Source organism: Panicum hallii, chromosome 5 (assembly GCF_002211085.1).
Source record: "Panicum hallii strain FIL2 chromosome 5, PHallii_v3.1, whole genome shotgun sequence".
NCBI lineage: Eukaryota > Viridiplantae > Streptophyta > Magnoliopsida > Poales > Poaceae > Panicum > Panicum hallii.
This window is the reverse complement of record NC_038046.1, coordinates 37,784,275-37,796,598: the sequence shown is the minus strand read 5'-3', so window position 1 is coordinate 37,796,598 and position 12,324 is coordinate 37,784,275.

Here is a 12,324-nt window from a genome sequence, read left to right as displayed (position 1 = left end):
GGAGCACAGAACAACGATCGCTTGATGTTGCCTGCCTCACGCAGTCTGCCTTCCGCGTTCCTCCAATTCTGAGGAAGCGATCTAGTGTTTCCGCTCTCACATCGCTTCAACAACTCTATTTTCCCATTCTGATTAAGGCTGATTCCTTGCTTCGCAACAGGAGGCGCAGAGTTCCAATGCTCAGGAACATTGGACTTCCGCCACTCATCCCTCCGACGTTTCCAGTCTGCCTCATGTGGAATGATTCCCATTTTCTGACGAGCAGCAGCGGAGAAGCGTCGCCAAAACCCCCCACGAAGGTCGCAGACGAGCACCCCTTGCAATTCTCCTAGTTGCGCAGGCTCCTCGACGATCCAGACCGGCGATCGCCGGAGTTTCTCAGGGAAAGTCCCAGCTCTCTATTTTTTTCCAGTCTCGCTACTGTCTATGATGTTCGCCTCGCCTCGCCTCGCCTCGCTCGCTTCCCCAGTTCTCCCCGTCCTTCCGTCCGTTTCGGTAATCAAAACCGCGCGCTGCCGCTCATCCTCCTCGGCTCCTCTCCTCTCCTCATTTGGCCGGGTCTCGCAGTTCCCGCACAACGGTTTATCCCGCTAGGGTTCCCGGCGAGAGGCGATGTCGCTGCGAACGGGCGGAGCTGCGCCGGAGTACCTTCAAGCCGTCGGTGGACCTGGACGCGCAGCGGCCGCGGCGGCTGTCCGCGGTCGACATCCGCAAGAGTAGCCGGGACATCGCGCTCCAGAGATCGCGCTGCGTCACCGCCGCCGGCGAGGAGGGGGCCCTGCGCGCGCTGGCTCAGCACCCGTCGCCCCGGTCCCCGAGACGAGGGTGAGTGGGTTTCCCGTTGAGGGGTTGTTCCCGTAATCTGACGCTCCTGCACTTTGGATTTCCCTCCACTATTGTCTCATGATTTTTTCCCCTTTCGTTTTACCCTCGTGTAGTCGGTGACAGCAGCGTGAAGGTGGCGGCCGTTAGGGAGTTCAGGAAGCTGCTCTCGATCAGTTTGTTGCTATTTCGTCCAGCCGGTTTTCCTGCCCCTGCCGTTTTGCTTTCTTAGAAGGAAATGAAATTTGTGGGAGTTCTCGCGATGTTATAATTCTACTAAATTTGTGTCCAAATCCGAGTTGCTTCGCCTAACTGTCCAAATTCGAATTTCCACCAAGCCAGTATGGCCAGTTGGGCTGTGCACATTTGTCACGAACAGTAAATACGCCAACTCAAGAGGTCATTGAACCTATAATTCCAAACGAATCAAAGTACCACATGATCGGACGTTATCTGATTAAGTTTGATGAATTCCCTTGAGGAATATATGATCAAACGGCAAGTTATCGACTACATCTACAGATGCAATACCTAAATTAGCCTGACCCAAGCGTATCGATTCCTTATAAGACCTATGATCGTTAGTACTACATGATGGTACTTTGAACAGATCAAGAGGCAACAAGTAAATAAATATATTTACAAACTTGCAACAGATCAGATTGTTCATAATATCTCAATATTTTCTAATCCTTCTCTAGGCTTTCAACTATCCTATGGGCTACTGGCTCGACTTCTTTCAGATAATCTTTGAATTGTTCTTCTGAACAGTCTTCAGCCATGCCGGCCGCCAGCGGCTCCACATTGGCCTTTGGCCACAAGGACTCAACGAGACCAAGCACATGCGCCACGTAGGTCTTAGTGGTCTCGGAGACGTAGCCGGCAATCTCTTGGGGGGGGGACTCATAAAGACACTCCAGCAAAGTCGTGCTGTCGACTACTCCTTCTTCCAAGGGGTCCACCATGTTAACGACTACTTGGGCACCTTCTTGAAGATCTTCAAGTTGCTTCTGCTTCAGCTCTTTTTCTTCGGCTATGGATTTGATTTGTTTCATGCATTTGATGAACGGTACAAAAGATTCTTCATGTCGGTCAGCAGTTCTTCTTTATACTTTAACAACTTTTGAGTTCTGCGGGCAAAACACAACAGGCAAAACACAAGAAGAAGTACTCATGCAAGTTTAGAGACTACTTTCCGACTACATTTAACCGGGCAAGAGTACTCGGTAGGGAATTACCTTGATGGGCTTTTCTTTGAGCCTTGTTCTTTTCTTCAAGATTTTTTATCCCCTGCTTGAGAAGCCAGACTTCATGAGTGTGCTCCAGTTTCAATTCATCAAGTTAGCGCTGCACTGCAATTCTCTTGTGGATATGCTCTTCAATTTGCCTATCTTTTGCTTGCAATTGGCGCAGTTCATCTTCCACGGCCCTCAACTTGTCTGACTTCAGTCGAGACTAGTTGGCCATACTCTACTCAAGCAAAGAAATAAGCAAGTAAGCTGATGAAAATATTATGCAATGAAAGCAAGTTATAATATCAAGAAGAAGCCATACCGTGGAGAACTTGTATAAATCCTTAAAGGTATCCTGGAAATGCTTCAGGTTTTCGCTGGTCAGGATTGGATCGTTGATAAGCTCTGTTGGCACAACATGTTGCCACCCATGTGGTGTTACCAGGATGGGCCCTGAAGATGTACCCGCAATTTTGGCATCATAAACATTTGGTTGCTTCTGCTAGGTACCTGCCACCTCACCCGGGTGGGGGCGTCATGATAGGCTCACCTATCAATATCTCGGGTGCTAGCTTATTTGTCCCAGGCTTATTTTCCTTGGCTGACTCAGCACTTGAAACATCCCTTTCAGCCTCAGCACTTGACATTTTAGGTGTTTCCTTAGGTACTGATGACTGAACGATGGTCGCAGTACCTGGCATGTCGATCAAAGCTGCAACATCTGGCTCTTTCTATGGCTCGGTGGCTGGACTAGCCGAGGCATGGCCGGGCTCATCCAAGCCTAGAGCAGAGGATTTCCTAAGCACAATGGAGAAACTGTCAGATACATTATTCATTATGAATTTACAAACTGTACAAGAGAAAAGTATTTGAGTACTTGCAATGACAATTTTTTAACATTCAGTTTCTTCACTTTGAGTACTTCAGGTGCTGGAATAGCAGCTGAAGTACTCGGGGTGGCAGGTTTGCTAGCCGAGGCTGAAGTCTGCTTTGGCGAGGCACTGGCTGCATCACCAGCAACATTCAATGATGGCACCACTACAACAGAGGGCACGGTTTCCTTCATTGTAGTATTATTGCCAACGGTTTCATTTTCTATCCCGTGCTTCGATCGCTTCGGGTCAGAAGCATCAACACTCGAGAAGAAGAAAAATGAGGAGAGTATTCAAAAGCCAGCTCAAGAAGAAATCAAGAAAGGTAGTAGTAATGGTTTGGAAACACTTACCTCGATGGTTCATCATCATCGACCGAGATGACAGTTGCCTTGCGCTTATGAGCGACGACCCATGGTTTCTTGGGGTAACTGGGCAGGAGATCACTACTGATGTAGCACTAGCCCGATCTTCTGATAGGTATGGTAAATTCGATTGGTGGAGTCACGACGTTGGCGATCCAATCTTCTAATCAGTCATGATTCAAACCTCCACAACCGTTACACTTCTGCTCCATTGGTTATCAACCAAGCACAACTTGATTGACCTCACCAAGAAGGTTAATCCTGCAAGCGAATCAAAAAACACAAGCAAGAAAGTATAGGCACGCAATCTGAAATTGCAGATTTGTATGAAGCAAAGACAAGTATGGAGTTCAAGATCTGATTACAAAAGGACTGATCACCACAGTGGTGAAGAGCAAGAATAGGGGCTCTGATTCACAGCAAAAGGACTTGACATCATAATTACAATGAAGATGTCTGTTTCTCAATGAAAAACTAGAACTAAACAAAATCCAAACCCTAATGTGGCAGCTGCTACTGAGTTTATACCGAAGGGGGGATGTCTTAGGGTTGAGGGCGACCAGGTGGGGGCGTCCTCAACCTGGGTTTAAGGCCCTGCATGATACAAGGCCGACTTGGCCCAAAATAGGTAATGCAGCACATTGTCATGGTCACATAGAATGATCTACAAATCTTCTAGAGCTCTGACCAGAACCAAAAGAAAGCTTTCATTGTCTTCTTTCCAATGCATCAAAGAACGTCTCGTTTCGACATCGTATGAAGGACATATCGGTGTTTCTGTTTAGGGTGGTCGGTTGTATCCGAACCGGATGTGAAGACCAAGTTGGTGATGACTTGTAACTCGTAGAAGACCAAATCTTGGGTGTATCCAGCACGGTGATCCTTATCAACTACCAATCAAGTCTGTGCTTTTCTGGGAGGTAGTAGTGCCGGGCTTCTTCAAGAGGCCTGCCAGAAGAATATCATCGTCAGTATCATCACCTTCTTCATCGATCAAGGGATCATAGGAAGGACGGTTGATTCGGAGCCGCTGATATGCACTCGGCTTCAAATGATCGGGGCGGTCAATCTCTGGAAGCGGAGGCGAACTCCGATACAAGTCTGTGTGTCCCTGCAAGACCAACGACGTGCATTAGATACAATATACAGGGTCAATGAAAAGTACTAGGATGAGTTGATAATGTGCTGGTTCTGGCTGGTTCTGGGCACTGAAGAGAACTGGGACATATGGCATAGAGTATATATCCATCAGTACTCATCCCACTCACTTCAGTGCCTCTTCCGACGGTAGTTCATCTGCAGACATCCGGGAGGGATCCTCAGGTCCAAGGTAGTCGCAACCAAATTGACACCTTTTTTGCAAAGGCTGAATCTGGCGTTCAAAAAATAAGTACATCACGGATGCCCTAGTGACTCCTATCAGCTTCAGCGCCTGGATCAATTCGAGCAACTCATTGACCTATTCCATCTCAGAGGCCTAAGGATTCTGGTTCCACTCTGGTTGTGGTGCGGGCACCCCTGCAATCCATTATAGCAGTGATGGCTTATGATTTCCGATATAAAATCACAAGTCCTTCCAACCCAAGTGGCTTGTGGGGAACTTGTACTTGATATACTTCAAATCCATTTTTTTGCTTCAACCGGAACTTAGCTCCCCCGATTACACTTTGGCGCTCCAGACTGGGCTGGGGTTTCAGGCGGAAGAGATAACAAAACAGAGCAAAGTGGGGCTCGATCCCCAGAAAAGCTTCACAAAGATGTAAAAAATAGCTACATGAGCTATGGAGTTTAGATTGAGATGATGGATTTGAATTCCGTAGAAATAAAGTAGGCCACGAAGGAAATCGGAGGCCAGGAGGTTGTCACACCTAGTTTCTAAGGACAAAATTGAATGCATAAATATATGTATGTCAGGATTAAGTTCCATACATATAGCGACTTCATCACTGAATAATCAGCAAAAGTATCACGAAAAGAGAATTTAAAAGACTATAAAAATTATCAGAGTTATACAGCTTATCTTGGAAACGAAGACTCCAAACTTCACAGGCAATTGACCGGGGGTTGTGCAGGCCTATAACTCAGCATCATCTTCAAAAGACTTCACATCACTTTCTCCTCTGAGTAGCAATTATAACTAGCGTGAGTACACTTATGGTTGGTACACAGCAAGTGTTAGGAATTATATGACATGAAGGCCAAACTTAAAAAAAGGCTGACAGGCTTACTGCGATAAGCAGTTTTAGTTGGTCAAGTTTTATTAGCACCTGATTATTAAGATATAAGTTCATACCAAAACCCACATTAAAAGAGAGAGAAGAGATACAGCATAACCATAACCATAAACATGGTCCACGATTTAATTCATCTTCGAGTTCAATTATCATGTGAGTGTCCAAACCGCTCTTAACCATGAGTACGGCTGATATATCAGTTTTCACTCTGCAGAGGTTGTACACTTTATCCACAATTCGTGTCTCCCGATTTGCCCGAGGTAGCTAGCCTCTTAAAAACTTTTGAAGTGAGTGGCAAGAAATTCACTACGAGGCCTTTACAAAGATTCCCTAACTTATAACAATCCGCTAAGATTTCAAGTCAAAGTGGTCATAACTCTCCCTAATGAGGCAGACGCCTTAACCAATACCATATCATACCCTCAAGAGGACCGAGCTATACCCCGACGATGCAACCCCTCTTGCCCTTTCGATAAGATTATCATAAGCTAGAGTCTCTAATTAATTAGCCAAGACTAGAGCCATATAGTATTGTGGTTGCACTATTTTCCTAGGTGGTTCTCCATGTTCCGATTAAACATATAATCTTGTGATTAACAACGCATAGCGCATGAACATGGATAGAACAGGTGTAACATCATCATTTTTGTCATAATGGTTATATATTATTCCCAAACTAGAACCAGTTATAGCAACTAAGCAATACCTACTCAACAAAAAAGGTAAAACCCAGGTTGACAAGGAATGATCATAAAGACTAGGCATATCCTTAATTAAGATCCATCAAAATTAAGACACATGAATGCATATAAGGAAAAAGTTATATGTATGGTGATTATTAAGACAAAAGTATGATCAAGGAAATACTTGCCTTTCTTTTAGAGAATAGCTACTCAGAGTCTTCAACTCTTGTTCTTGAAACTCTAAATCTTCAAAGCTCTTGGATCACGCTCCTTCTAACATTACACAAGCATCGGGCCAAAGCTTATAAGCAAACAAACAAACAAGAATGACTAAGAATTGATACACCAAACAAAAAGAAAGCTTTAAAAGAGCGTACAAAAGAATAGAGCTCGTTGCTACGATCAAAAGAGCGCAAGAAACGTGGAAACGGAGTTAGGGTTGAAAAGATACAGCTATCGGGAGATTTATATTATAAAAGAAATAAAAGTTTCATTCATTTTAATTTAGAAAACTAATGCAGAGAATATCTTTAATTAGAATTAACTCATATTATATTTGCATTTATAAAGACGGGATACAACTTAATCAAATTTTATATATAATTATCTATGTACGAATTATCCGAATTAAACAATTAATTAGAAAGAAACCGTGAGAGCATCTACACGTCGAACTTTATGATTCGAGTTGAACTAAACAAATTAAATTACAAACACATATAAGTTGATATTAATCAAATTAACATTAATTATGAAAATCGGAGTAAAGACTTAATTGGATTTTATTTCAGAAAATTAGATGAGAGGATATTATTCAAATTAAATTGATATCTAATTTTAAAAACAGGAATTATGGTACAACAACACTACTAAACGATAACTTAGGGTTTTAGAAGACTAACGCAAAAAGAAGGGATCAAAACGGATCTAAAACGCGGAAATGCTACAGGGACCTATATGTAATTAACTATAGACTTCGGGGGTTAGCAGGAAAGAATTACAAGACATAGGAAATAGTGCTTGCAAGTTAGGAAAAGTTTAGGGTTAGATCTGAAAAATTTCACTGTGGGGCTGGATTGAGAGGATGTAATAGATCCAGGGGTTTTCTGAAATTTTTGCAGGACACAGAAAATTACACAATAATTACAGATTTCTCGAGGGACTAAATTGCAAAAAGCTTAAGGACACAGCAATGGCGACCGGCTGCCACTATTCCCCAAATTCCTGACGATTCCTGGAATTGGAGAGCGCGAGAAGCAGTGCAAATGAAAGAGGACGACGAGGGGATTCGATTCCATACCTAACTTACTGCGGAGATGCATCGTGGCGATTGAATTTCGCAGAGGAACAGGCACCGGTGGCTCTGTTGCAGGCGGCGGGTCTGTTCCTATTCGTGGCGGTGCTAGGCTAGGCAAGGGCGCACAGGGGCGGCGCTGGGCAAGGTCGAGACGTGCAGGGGAAGAAGTGCAGGGCGCGTAGGGGTAGGGGGAGAAGGATGCGACGGTGGCGGCGGCTCTGGGTGCACGAGAAACAAGAGGGAGGCGCGCAGGGTGATGTAGGAAGGGGGCGCAGGGACAGGAGCAGCACAGCTGGGCGGGGCTGAGGCGTGCAGGAGGGGCGACGCATCCTGGTGGCGCACGGCGGCGGCGGCGGCGCTGCAGTCCGGGCGCACGGAAACAGGGGAAACTGATGGCGGCGCACCGGCACAGGAGGAAGAGCAGGCGCAGGGGCTGCATAGGAGGAAGACAAGGCGCGGCACTGTAGGTTCTGGAGATGCGGGGTGCAACGCCGGGGCTTCTGGCGCGGCTGTAGGGCAGGGCGCGCAGAGGGGAGGCTAGGGCCGCTGGTATTGCAGGAGCTCAGGAGGAGGAATGGCAGGGCGCAGGGCTCGGCAAGATGAGGAGGAGATGCAGCAGCAGCAGCAGTAGGGGGGCACGTGGGGGAAAGGAAAGAGAGGCAACAGGGGAACGGAAGTTCGTGGTGGAGGCCAAGGGCATAGGGAGAAAAGAAAGTTGGCAAGATTTATAGGAACGTGGAGACCTGGTATTTGGCAAGCTAGGATGAGGCGGCACATCGGACTGGGACTCGTTCTTGAGTTCGGACTGCCCACGAGACGAGATTGGGCTGACCAGCGGGTTCCAATTTTAGCGAGCAAGGATAGAAAGAGGTAAAGAAAGGAGGAAACGACCTCACGTCGAGACTTCAGTGGCAAGAGAGTTCGGTTATGGGCCGAAACAGGTTCGGGTGAGGGCCGGACATGAAAACGAGCTGACTGTGCTAGTTGAACACGAACAGGCTATTCAAGAACGTGAAATATAAAAGAGAGAAATCAGGCTGAGTCATTGGAGCTGACGGTGATCGAGCATCATCTGAACACTGAAGACGAGCCACGAGGCGTCGTTTTCAAGTATGACTTGATCGGGGAGAAAGGTTAGAGAATCGGGAGCTCAATGGGACATCTTAAGGATTCGGAGAGGATAAGGTTAAAAGGATGTACAATAAAGACACGGCTCGGTCCGACTACGATGAGAGTCAAAATTGAAATGTTTTCCAGAACATATTTTAAGCTTAAAATAAATCTAGAAAAGTCCAGATAAATATTTTAAAGCACGAAAAATATATCCAGAAGAATCCCAAAAATTTCCGAGGAAACTCGGAAGGTAATTTGGGACACGAGGATTCCAAATAAAATATTTGGGACTCATGAAAAAGAATTTTAGAGCCTTCCAAATAAAAATGGATCTAGCTCTAGGATAAATAGAATAATTACCAAAAAATCTTTAAAATTCTCAGAAAATCCTATTGATAGATGAACACATTGTAAAAGATACTCATATCCTAAAATTAAATATTTTAGGGTGTGACAGAGGTCCAATCCCCTTTCGACAAAATATTGAAACAACATGATTTCATCTACATTTTAAAGAGGAAAAGGATGGCGAAAAGATGGCCGTCATTGAACAACATCTTGCCCTTGAAGAAGACCCTCAGCAACGAGATTCATGAGGTCGTTTCGGGAACACTTATTGTAAGTTCAGTAGCTGAACGCAGAATGGGCAGCCTCCTCCTTCTTCTTCTTGTCCCCCTTGCTGGCGGCCTTCTTGTTTCCCATCTTGATGTCATGAATGCTTTCCCTTACTTCCGCTCGGGGGCTCAAGAGAAGGGTGCGGAATGCGGGCAAGGAGAGTGGGAGGGAAGAGAAGATGGAAATAGCGTAAACCTAGATCTGGGTGCAGTGGCGGCTCGGAGATAGAGGAAGGCAAAGGGTTATTGAGCGAAGATGCGATTGGAAGGGTGAATTAACTCTAACTTACCACGCGGTTAAATAACCAACGGCGGACCCAATGTCAACATGCGGAAGTTTTTACACACATGATTCACAATTTTATTACAAGAGTGTGATAATGACATGCAAAACAAACCATCGCAGTCATATCCTTTACCAACAAAGGATCCAAATTTTGAAACAACACATTTGTTTGATTCAAACACCAACTTAAAACCATCCTTACAAAGGAGAGATCCGCTAACAAGATTTTTATTTATCGAGGGGACATGCTGCACGTTCCTCAGTCGCATGGTCTTTCCCGAAGTAAACTCCAGATCGACCGTACCAACACCATGAACATCCGCATTCGAACCGTTCCCCATCAACATGGATCCAGTCCATGTGACCGGGTAAGAAGAAAATAAAGAAATATCAGCACACACATGTATATTAGCCCCGGTGTCAATCCACCAATTTGGTAAATGACAAACTGAAAGAACAGTAGTATGATACCCTGATGTTCCCTTCTCAGTATTGCCGATAATTACATTAGCAAATTTTTTCTGCCCTTGCTGTTGCTTATCCTTACAGTCCTTGCAATCCTGAGCCCAATGATCAGAACCACCACACACAAAGTATTTTCCTGCATTCTTCTTCTTCTTCTTAAAGTTGGTAGCCTGAGCAGCCTTGTGATTGGACTCAACCTTCCCTTTGCCTTTGTTCTTGTGGGATTGAAAATTGTTTTTCTGCACCACATAGGCGCTAGAACCTCCATCATCGCCACGTGCACGCTTGTCCTTTGCTCTCGCCTTTTCTTCAACATCAAGAGTGTGACACCCTAGGTGTCTGAATGTAGCAAACAGAGGGGAGAAGTTGTAATGTATGTGTTGAATTATGTGAAATTGAGTGAAGTGTGTGAAGATAAGGGTTTATGTGTCATTTCTTAAAAATACAAGTCCTTTTGTGCAAAAGTTTTGAATTACAAATGTAACTCTCACTTCTACTAGGGGTCATAGTGTAAGAATGTTAGTCATCATTACCTTGCATAAAAACTTGCATTTAGGTACAAAACCTAATTAAATTTGCCTTCAATAGGACAAAAACTTGATAATTTTGAATTTAGCCCAAGAGTTCAAAAATAAAACCTTATTCTTTGAGTTTTTGAACATCAACCTTAAAGCAAAGTTGTAGTTTTTAAAAGTTCTACAACTTTTATTTTGACCATTTTCTCATTTGAGCTTTAGAATAGTGGGAAGTTTTGTTTTACAGTGAGGTCCCTATAATTCCTGTAATTGCAGATAGGACCCTAGGATTCCCCCCCTTTCATCTTCCTCTGTTCTCTCTGCCGCCGCAGCAGCGCCGCCGCTGGTCGCCGTTGCCACGCTGCACGAGGCTAGTTCCTGCTCCAGTGCCACTCCACGCGTCGCCAGGAAGCTCTACCACCGCCTCAACGCCTCCCCGCTGTCCTCTCCTGCGCATGCCACGCTGCTCCGCCATTGCTCGAGCCGCCAGCAGCTGCTTGCCATCGACCGCTGTGCCATGTCCCTGCCATCGATCGTCATCTATTTAAACCTAAATCAAGTTGCTACGGCCCTCTTTCGCCCGCTCACTCGCTCCCTTATTCTTTTCCTGGACAGAGCACTGCCGCCGCCGTTGAACTCCATTGCCGTCGCTCCGGGCCGCCGTGGACAGCTCGCCCCGCCTCTTCTTGATCCACCCCAACCCCTCTAGCAGCTTCGTCTTGTTGCCGTGAAGCTCGCTAGCCCCTCCATCGCCGCCCTTGAGCACCGAATCCACCTCGCCGTCGATCTCCCTCTAGCCGCCGTCTCGGGTCACCATGGGGACCAGCCCTTCCGGCCATCCTAGCCCCCCGCCAAGCGGCTCTTGTGAACCGCCTCGGCCCCCTGAAGCTCCTCCCCCACCTCTGATCCACCACCGGTGAGCCACCTCATCGGAACGCCGCCGTTCCCCTCCTTATTCCATGTTTTACTCCGGCCAAGGACCTGATTGCTTTGATTTCAATCTTATTAGGGTCTTTTCTGTGAAAAACCAGGGGTAGATCAAAAATAAAAAATTATGCAAGATCCTGTCCATGAAAAATTATGAAAATATTTTTGAATGATGTTTCTGAGTTGCTTAACATGTCCGTAAAGTTTCAGCACCTGAATCTATCTGGAACTCTAGATATAAATAGATCTTGAAATAATAGTGTTGATTTTGTTTATTTTTGTAGCACTGTTCCTGTGGAGATAAAATTCTGATAAATTTATAGAATCTTTAATCATGCTTCACGAGTACTCAATTAAATTTATAGCTCCAGTATTGCAGTGGTTTGCTCTGTGGAAATAAAACATTTTCTAGGTGCTGATTAATTGAAATATTCATTCTAATTTATTTACCGCATAAAAAATTCTGAAAATTTTAGGATAAGATTATTTCAATTAGGTCTGTTTATACTAATTTTGTTAATATTAGTAATCACTCCTGACTTAGGGTTTGATTATTTGATCAAAAACAAAAGTTTTTAATAATAATGACCCTGTTTCTTTAAAGAATAATTAGTCTAGTTCCTAAAATCCACTAATGGTGTTTAATGGAATTAGTTTGGTAAATTAGGATCACCCCCATGCTATCTAATGTAATTAGTTTGGTTGCTTAGAGTAACTAAACATGTCACTTAATGCAATTAGGTAGTTTAGTTTGTACTCGATAAATGATTGCCCAGTAGGAGAGTAGATGATATGTTTGCTAAATGGAATATTTGTTTATTGGATTGAAACTTTATCGTGAAATGAAATGAAAGTGTATGCATTCCCTAAATTATAATGTTTGCATATCATGTAGACTC